Here is a 9,136-nt window from a genome sequence, read left to right as displayed (position 1 = left end):
GTTTCTGCCTCTAATATGTCTCTGACTAGACCTTCATGCCTGAGAAGGTGTCCTACCAACCTATCTCGCCTATTTTTTATTGACTTCCATAGAGTCCTCTGTTCTATTCTTTCTAATACCTCTTCATTTCTAACCATCTTTGGTATCCTCATCATTCGCCTGTAATACCACATTTCGAACACTTCTAACCTTTTCTTTTCCGTCGCGCTCACTATCCATGTTTCGCACCCGTACAGCGCAGTGCTCCAAACATACACCTTTAACAACCTTTTTCGAATTTCTAAGTTAATCGTTCCCGAACATAGAAGTGACTTCTTTTTATTGAAGGCGACTCGACCCTGCGCTATTCTCTACTATATCCCTACTGCTCCTCCAGTCCTGATTTATTTGACTTCCTAGATACCTAAAATCGGCCACTTCTTCTAATTGTCCGTTTCCTATCATTATATTCGCTCTTTCCCTAATTTTTCTTCTCTTGCATACCAGTATTTTTGTTTTACTTTTAGTTATTTTCGTACAGTACTGTTTCGTCAATACCGCTAATTAATTAATTATTGTTATGTAGATAATTTTAATTCGGAATTATTTTTATGTACATAAAAAAACTTTATGAATTAAAATTATGTGCATAAAAATAATCCACGAATTATATTACTAAATAATAAAATAGATGTAAATGATATTCTCGATAAAAGTGGAGTCTATCAGATACAGTATTATACAAAATTAAAAAACAAAAATAATATTACACTTCAGAGAAACAGCTTTATGAGATTTTTTATGTATTTTTTTGACAATCTCTCTGTAATGATTGGCAGTAGTTCACTGATATCTTTTTTACAACACTTAGAGGTCTTGGTGGAAGCATCCTCCCTGTTTCTTACTGTATTTTCCCAGGTTATCAGTAAATCTATCCAAATGACACTGTGAAGAATTTGTAGTTTTATGCTCATATTTACTTCTAAAATCTTGAAACCCTCCAACATCTTTTGCACAATTTCTCTGTAATTTGTTGCTTTGTAGTTATGTAAAAAAATTTCTACAACCAATACAAAATCCCTCCAAATATGACTTTCAGAATTATTCATAACTTTTATGAAATTTGTGTCTTTTATTATCGAATATTCCATCTTTTAACTTCTTCATACTTAGGAAATGTTCCACAAGCATTCTCCGTTCTTATCCAGCGTTTTGACGAACTGTTTCATCATACCCACATTGATATGAAATAGGGGAAGTATGATCTTTTTCTGTGCCTAAGAAAGGCTCATTTATTACATTAGCTTTACCAACAATTAAAATTCTCTCAAATTCCACACATCTTGTTCCCAGTGAATTTGCTTTGCTCTACTGTTCCACATCCAGATAAAACAGTGATATTCTGTGTATCCACTTAAAGACCAAGTGGAAAGTTTACCATTTTCAAGTCAACACAAACTGCCCATTTATGTTCGTGGTAATTATTTTTTTGTAGAACCAATCCAATATTCTCATATTCTTCTTGGAGTTTTGTTGAATGGGCAATTGGGATTGATGAAAACTGATTTCCATTGTGTAATAGACGCATTTTAAACTCTTTTTGCGGCTATCAATGATGTGTTGTTAATCAGTAGATTTATATTGTTTTAAACATATATCTAGAAGTAACTGAGCAATATTATTACAGTAGACAAGTTCTACATTTTCACTGAATGTAGGTAAATTTCATTTTATCTTGTTCTGTATGGTGTNAACGAACTCTAATTTTCGAATTAAAAATTTAAATAAATGTCAGTGCGAGTGAAGTATTTTTGACATCGCCCATTAGGGTCATATTTCATCCTTACTTGTTGAATATCATAGAAATAATTCGACCCATCATCAACTGCTCTCTATATTTTGGCGAATTGGTAGGGGTTTGATTATTTTGTTTTCGCTAGTATCGAAATTGCCCTTCGCTCCCCATTCGCTCCCGATTTCCGATCTATCACCACCATCACAGCCACAATTAACGGAACAACACCGCTTATTTAAGGTCTCATCAGGGCGGGCGTGATTGCGTTCTGTTGTCTTGAGCAAATTGATTACAGCTGAAATTGAAGTTTTTGCTGGGCGAATGATTAAACATACTGCTTGCTTTGTTGGGGTCGGTCGGTGGGTTGGTTGCCCGCTTGTGCCTGGGCTTTCGCTATTTCGGCACAGGAGGACGGCCGATAGACGTGCCGTACTATAAGGATCGTCGTGTGTAATAGCTTTTTAATTAGAAATTTAGTTCTCTTCCGTTGCAAACTGTTGCAATTGGTTGATGTCGGTTCTTTGCCCAACACATTTAATTTAATCTTTTTAAGCTGAAACATCGACGTTGATTCGGAAATTTCGAACAAAAAATAAACAAGCTGGATTAAAAATAACGGTTCTCTTAAATCAATTGAAATTGTACTGTTTTTTTTTCAGAAATTCAGATAATAACTGATAAAACGGTAGTTTTCAACATTTTATATCAGGTTGCTGATCATATGATTGACACTATGGGGAACAATCAATATTTATTGATAAATAACACTGGTCGACAGCAGTTTGTTGCTCTTGATGTAATAATAATTTTGAGTAAATTACACCAACAGTTTATGAAACTATGAACGCTTTTGGCATATTGGCTCTATTTGTCTTTAAATCCTCATTTTCTTATTACACATTAAATAGGACAAAAAATGAGAAGATAAAACATGTACAATCTAAAAAAACAATGTTTTATTGAAAAATATTACTTAATGTTTTGTTTTAGTATTTTGTCAATTTATACAAAATTAAAAAACAAAAATAATATTACACTTCAGAGAAACAGCTTTATGAGATTTTTTATGTATTTTTTTGACAATCTCTCTGTAATGATTGGCAGTAGTTCACTGATATCTTTTTTACAACACTTAGAGGTCTTGGTGGAAGCATCCTCCCTGTTTCTTACTGTATTTTCCCAGGTTATCAGTAAATCTATCCAAATGACACTGTGAAGAATTTGTAGTTTTATGCTCATATTTACTTCTAAAATCTTGAAACCCTCCAACATCTTTTGCACAATTTCTCTGTAATTTGTTGCTTTGTAGTTATGTAAAAAAATTTCTACAACCAATACAAAATCCCTCCAAATATGACTTTCAGAATTATTCATAACTTTTATGAAATTTGTGTCTTTTATTATCGAATATTCCATCTTTTAACTTCTTCATACTTAGGAAATGTTCCACAAGCATTCTCCGTTCTTATCCAGCGTTTTGACGAACTGTTTCATCATACCCACATTGATATGAAATAGGGGAAGTATGATCTTTTTCTGTGCCTAAGAAAGGCTCATTTATTACATTAGCTTTACCAACAATTAAAATTCTCTCAAATTCCACACATCTTGTTCCCAGTGAATTTGCTTTGCTCTACTGTTCCACATCCAGATAAAACAGTGATATTCTGTGTATCCACTTAAAGACCAAGTGGAAAGTTTACCATTTTCAAGTCAACACAAACTGCCCATTTATGTTCGTGGTAATTATTTTTTTGTAGAACCAATCCAATATTCTCATATTCTTCTTGGAGTTTTGTTGAATGGGCAATTGGGATTGATGAAAACTGATTTCCATTGTGTAATAGACGCATTTTAAACTCTTTTTGCGGCTATCAATGATGTGTTGTTAATCAGTAGATTTATATTGTTTTAAACATATATCTAGAAGTAACTGAGCAATATTATTACAGTAGACAAGTTCTACATTTTCACTGAATGTAGGTAAATTTCATTTTATCTTGTTCTGTATGGTGTCATTATTACATTTAGGTCTAGTCAATTCTTTTCTTTTAGTCTTGAAGCAAGTTCTGATGCTTGTTTTGATAAATTTAAGTCTCGTATCAAATCGCTGAGTTCATTATCGTAAAAACCAGAGCCAATTCAGTACTTTCATTAATATATTCGTAAACTGTGTACTTAAAATTATACAAATCCACAGAAACATATAACAATAAAAAAAATAATTTTGTTGAGCTGTCTAATTAGTTCAATTCATTGCTTTAATTTAAGAGAATGTAGCCCTAACTTTATTTTGAATGTAGTTTATTAGTGTTTGTCTTAACATACTTACCTGTATACGTTGGTAAAATTTGTTCATCAATAAGCATTTGAGAAAACGCGTTTAGTAGTAAAAAATAATTTCAATACTCATAATGTAAAATTTATTTAATTAACTATCAACCAAGAAAAGTAGAGTTAGTTAACTATAGTTCTTTTTCCTATTTATTAATCAGCAGAACCACAACGTGTGATTTAAGTCTGTTTAATACTTTTTTCGCCTTGTTTGTTGCTACAATAAATAATTAACCATTTCGTGTGAACTATTCTTAAGGTAAAAATGTTACATCGAAATCAATCAATTTATCTGCACTAATAACAATAACGTCGAAATTATAACTTATTGTTAACATTTATGTAATAGTTTTAATTTTTAAATTTCATGTTCAATATAAAAAGCAAAAAGGTACATTAACATGTAAAAATGTGTGATTCAGATAATCTTATCTCTCATTTTATGATGGTTACAATCAGGGCCGGATCCAGGGTAAATCAGGTAATGTTTTCGATTAGAAATGTAGTAATACCTCAAATTATCAGGCAATCGAACCAGACATGAATCAGTGCTATGCTATTTGACATTGATTAGTTTAATTAATTAATAATTATTTGTATTGATTGTGTTTGCATTATACTTCATTCGTTCTCTACAAAATTACAAATTTTATCATAATTCAAAATTGTATCTGCATGTAAGATCTGATATTATATTATTACTTAATATATACATACCATAATTCAACTCGATAATTATAATTATTTATATCGAACGTTTTCAATAAAGTTTCATTTTGTAATAAATGTTTCAGTCAAAATACCAGCGACAACTCGTTTCAAACGGTTAGATATGTGACCTTGAGTAAAGCGGCGCGAATAGAAAGAATACACACTAAGCGTGAACAAGACAGAAATAGTTTGAACGAGATAAACTATGATTGAATTTGAAAGGGAAAGGTTAGAGCTCTAACAGTTTGAAAGAAGTTGTACAACTCGTTTCAAACGGTTAGAGATGTGACCTTGAGGAAAGTTGCGCGAATAGAAAGAATATACACTACGCGTGATCAGAACAGCAATAGTTTAAAGAAGATAAAATATGATTGATTAGAATCAAACTCAAGTGTTTTGGGAAGGTTTCAGGGTTTGAAAAAAATATTTTCATTGTGAAACAGAGCAAGGTATATTAACTTGAATTATTACATTGAAATTGTGTTCAGACATGTTGTAAATACGTAAACATGCGCAGATCCAAGAGGGGGTAATGGGTGCAATTGCCCCCCACCCTGACTCACGACCGAGTCATATGTATATCAAAATAGTTTAACTGGTCATTTTTATGCCTTATTATTTATCCTACAAAGGGCATGCATCTGTTAGAGAACTTCATGCATTACTTGACAGAAATAGCTTGGCTCCTGGAATATTTACGCACAGCAATACGCGATGAACACAGTCAGTTTGGTCGTCATGGTTTCGTGAAGACATGACGGTGTATACAAACACCCCTTATTATCAGAAAACAACTTCAAATCTAAAACTTCAATGATGGGCATTGGGATCCGCCAAATGGGCATACACCACCTGGTAGCAAAACTCGTAACTAAAATGTGGGATAAATATCCAAGGGAATAGTACATATAAATCATAAAATTGTTTATCAAAATAATAAAACACGTTAAAAAGGTTAAAATAAAATTTTAATGGAGTCGACGAAGTTTTCTCCTAAAGTTAAATCAAATAAAAAGTTAATATGTTCAGTGAAAAGCTGCAATAGAACTTTAGACATAGATCTTCACATGCATTAACTTTACTTTTATAATGTGATTGGCATTAAAAACACGCTTACCTTCAACGAAATTTCCTTTCTGAGGCTTTGTGTCAATCCAATCACATAGATTGTGCCAATACTTATCATTTTATCGTAATTTAAAAGCATGGAAATTGCACGGTATACTATATGAACTATGATAAATTTTCCCTAATCAGCGCCATGTTCTTAGGCTCCTCCCATTTAACGGATCCCAGTAATTAACAATGATTTTCACGTAATTTTGGAGGTGGGTAAAATGCTTTCGAAAGTTATTAGAAAAACAAAATGTAAGGTTTGTTGAATCTGTTTCATTAATTTAAAGTACATTATTACCGATACAATTAAGACACCTTGGGGTGAAGGTGACCAAGCTATTTCTGTTAAGTTGAACACTATCCCTTCTTAAATCAACTAACGAAAATAAAGACAGCTATAGAATAGAATAATGAGCTAATAAACGACGACTGGAGCTGCATTGAAAAAGAATAGCGCTATCAATTATTGCTAGATCTAATTATTAGGGATATATAAAATACCACAAATGGCGCGGTAAATGTCATCTGTAATACAATGCTACATTTTAGGATTACGTATTCTCAACAAAGTCCATTTAAATACATGGACATCTACTTGCTGAAACGAAATCCCGGCGTAGCTCACCACTACGTGATAGGCACGTTACCATAATTAGGGGTATGAGTAGTATAACCAGAGCGTATGAATCAACACTTTTTTACTCCGCCTACAATGACGTAAGTTCATTCTATACTAGGATGGATAATACCTACCTAACCAATCTACTTTTAAATATGGTTTGCCGCTTTCCATCGGTGATTTTATGGACGATTGACATTAATAATATTAAGCTAAATTCCGCGGAGAATGTGCGTTGATCCGAAACAAAATTCCGACGATGGCGTGTGTCCTCTGCGTGCCAGTGGTTCCTATGTGTGCATACCTTCATATAAAGCAGATTCCTTTAACTTAATAGTTTAAATATTTAACAATTGTTGTAACTAAAACATTTCATTGTCAAGAGTATCGGTATTATCAGTAGGTACGTCGATCTGTTGATAATGACCTTAGTCGAAACAATTATTGGGTTTTTAATTAAATAGTTCGTTGAAACAATGTACTGTTTTATTATTATTATTTGTATATTTAAAGTATTGTAGGTTACGTTTCTCAATGTATGTTGTATACGATATTAAGGAACTGTTTTACATTAATAAACATTTTTAAACGAAGTAAATTCTTAAATTGTATTAAATAAATAATTTTTCCTCAAACACATAATTGTATATATATGTACTACCTCTGCTTAAAAGTTTGATATAGCAAACTGAAGAAGTAAACACCTATAGACCACTTCAATTTTGAATTTACGCAGGTTATGTAAACTCGATTTTCGATTTTTTTATGGCGTTGTGTTGCTACCCTATTCTGTCTATTATGTGTGAAAAACAAAATTAAGTGTTCGGACGCATTCCGAATGTTGAGTGACATATGATGAAGCTACCTTGGACCAAAGCACCGTTTCTCGGTGATACAAAATGTTCTTAGAGGTCCGAGAAGATGTGAACGATAAAGAGCGTGCCGGACGCCCAAGCACGTCAACAACAGGCTTAAACATTCAAGAAGTGAAGTAAATAGTATTCACTAATTGTTGAATCACCGTTAGAGAAATTGCTGAAGACCTAAACATATCGATTAGCTCCTGCCTTTCGATTTTTACCAATGATCTGGGCATAAGCCAGGTCGCCACGAAATTCGTACTAAAATTGCTCAATTTCTGCCAAAAACTACATCGCATTAATATTACTAAGGAGCTGGTGGACTCTGTTCGTAACGACCCAAATTCGAAGATCACAAAAATTGATTTTTTGAAGTGCTTCGAGAAATGACAAAAACGTTGGCATAAGTGTATAATATCTAGTGAGGATAACTTTGAGGAGGACAAAATAGATATTCATGAATAAATAATTTTTTTAGAAAACACAAAATTTGCGATACTTTTTGAAGAGACCTCGTATAACTTATGTAATTCGTTATGTAAATTAAAAAAAAAATGAATTAGGGGCGACTTATTTCACATATATCCTTAATATAAACCGTAACCTTTTATTACTCATGTTAGTTCGAAGTTATTACGTAGGAACCCTGAAGTTCCTACCGCTTCCGCATCAATTTATCCAAAGCTATTGTAATCTCAATAGTGTTGCTTCGCCGAAATAGTACATAGTATATTTAATTTATGACGTTCCCCTATTATTCTTCCACTTCCATTCGTATCGCTAAACTGCTACGCACATAACTAGACAATGAATGCCTTTCTCCGCAACAAGCATCGCAAATCTCTATTATGGATGGTATTCCAGCAATTGCTTAATGTTTGCCCAACGATTTAGAAATTACTGTTTAATAATTTACCTATATGAGGAAATTTTATTGCATAAAGCTAAAAGGATGTTCTATTCATGTCCAAAAATTTTGATCTTCAACCACACCCGCAAAGTATTTCTTTCGGTTTAAAATCAAAAACTATTACTTATGAAAATTTGAAGACTTTAATTTGATGCAAATCCATAAACAAGGAAACAATAAGATTTAAAAATATTGTTTATTTAACATGTGACATATATTTCGTCAAACCTTGTCTGATTTGGATATGTTCAACATTTTTTTTGTGGAAGATCCAGTTGTTTCCTCTAGTTTTGTATACATAATATTTATTAATGAAATGTATTTCTGGCTAGACTCTTGGTGAAACATGTTAAATAGTAAACTAAACAAACACTTGGTATTATTTGTTTCACAATTTTATTTGAAATTCTAACAATATTGTATCACAGTTAAATGGATAACAAATGTGTTATACACAGATTTAAATTCGAATACAATACATAGGAAAATATGAACATAAATTACTTGTTTGATTATATTTGATTTTCCTCACCTCCAATTAAGATGGAATTTTTATTCAAAATTGTTTTTATGTACATAGTTTTAATCCAGATTTTTTATTATGTACGTAATGTTAATTCGGAATTATTCGTGTGTACATAATTTTAATTTATACTTCTTATGTACATAATTTTAATTCAGAATTATTGTTCATCATCATAAGGTCGTCAGTCCAAAGACTAGTAGACACGTACCTCCACTCTTTCCTATCCTGAGCTAAACTTCGCATTTCCCTAAAACTAGAACAACCCACATCCTTAACTATTTGCGAA

Source organism: Agrilus planipennis, unplaced genomic scaffold (assembly GCF_000699045.2).
Source record: "Agrilus planipennis isolate EAB-ADULT unplaced genomic scaffold, Apla_2.0 scaffold85, whole genome shotgun sequence".
In the NCBI taxonomy this organism is placed as follows: domain Eukaryota; kingdom Metazoa; phylum Arthropoda; class Insecta; order Coleoptera; family Buprestidae; genus Agrilus; species Agrilus planipennis.
This window is presented reverse-complemented; position numbering follows the sequence as displayed.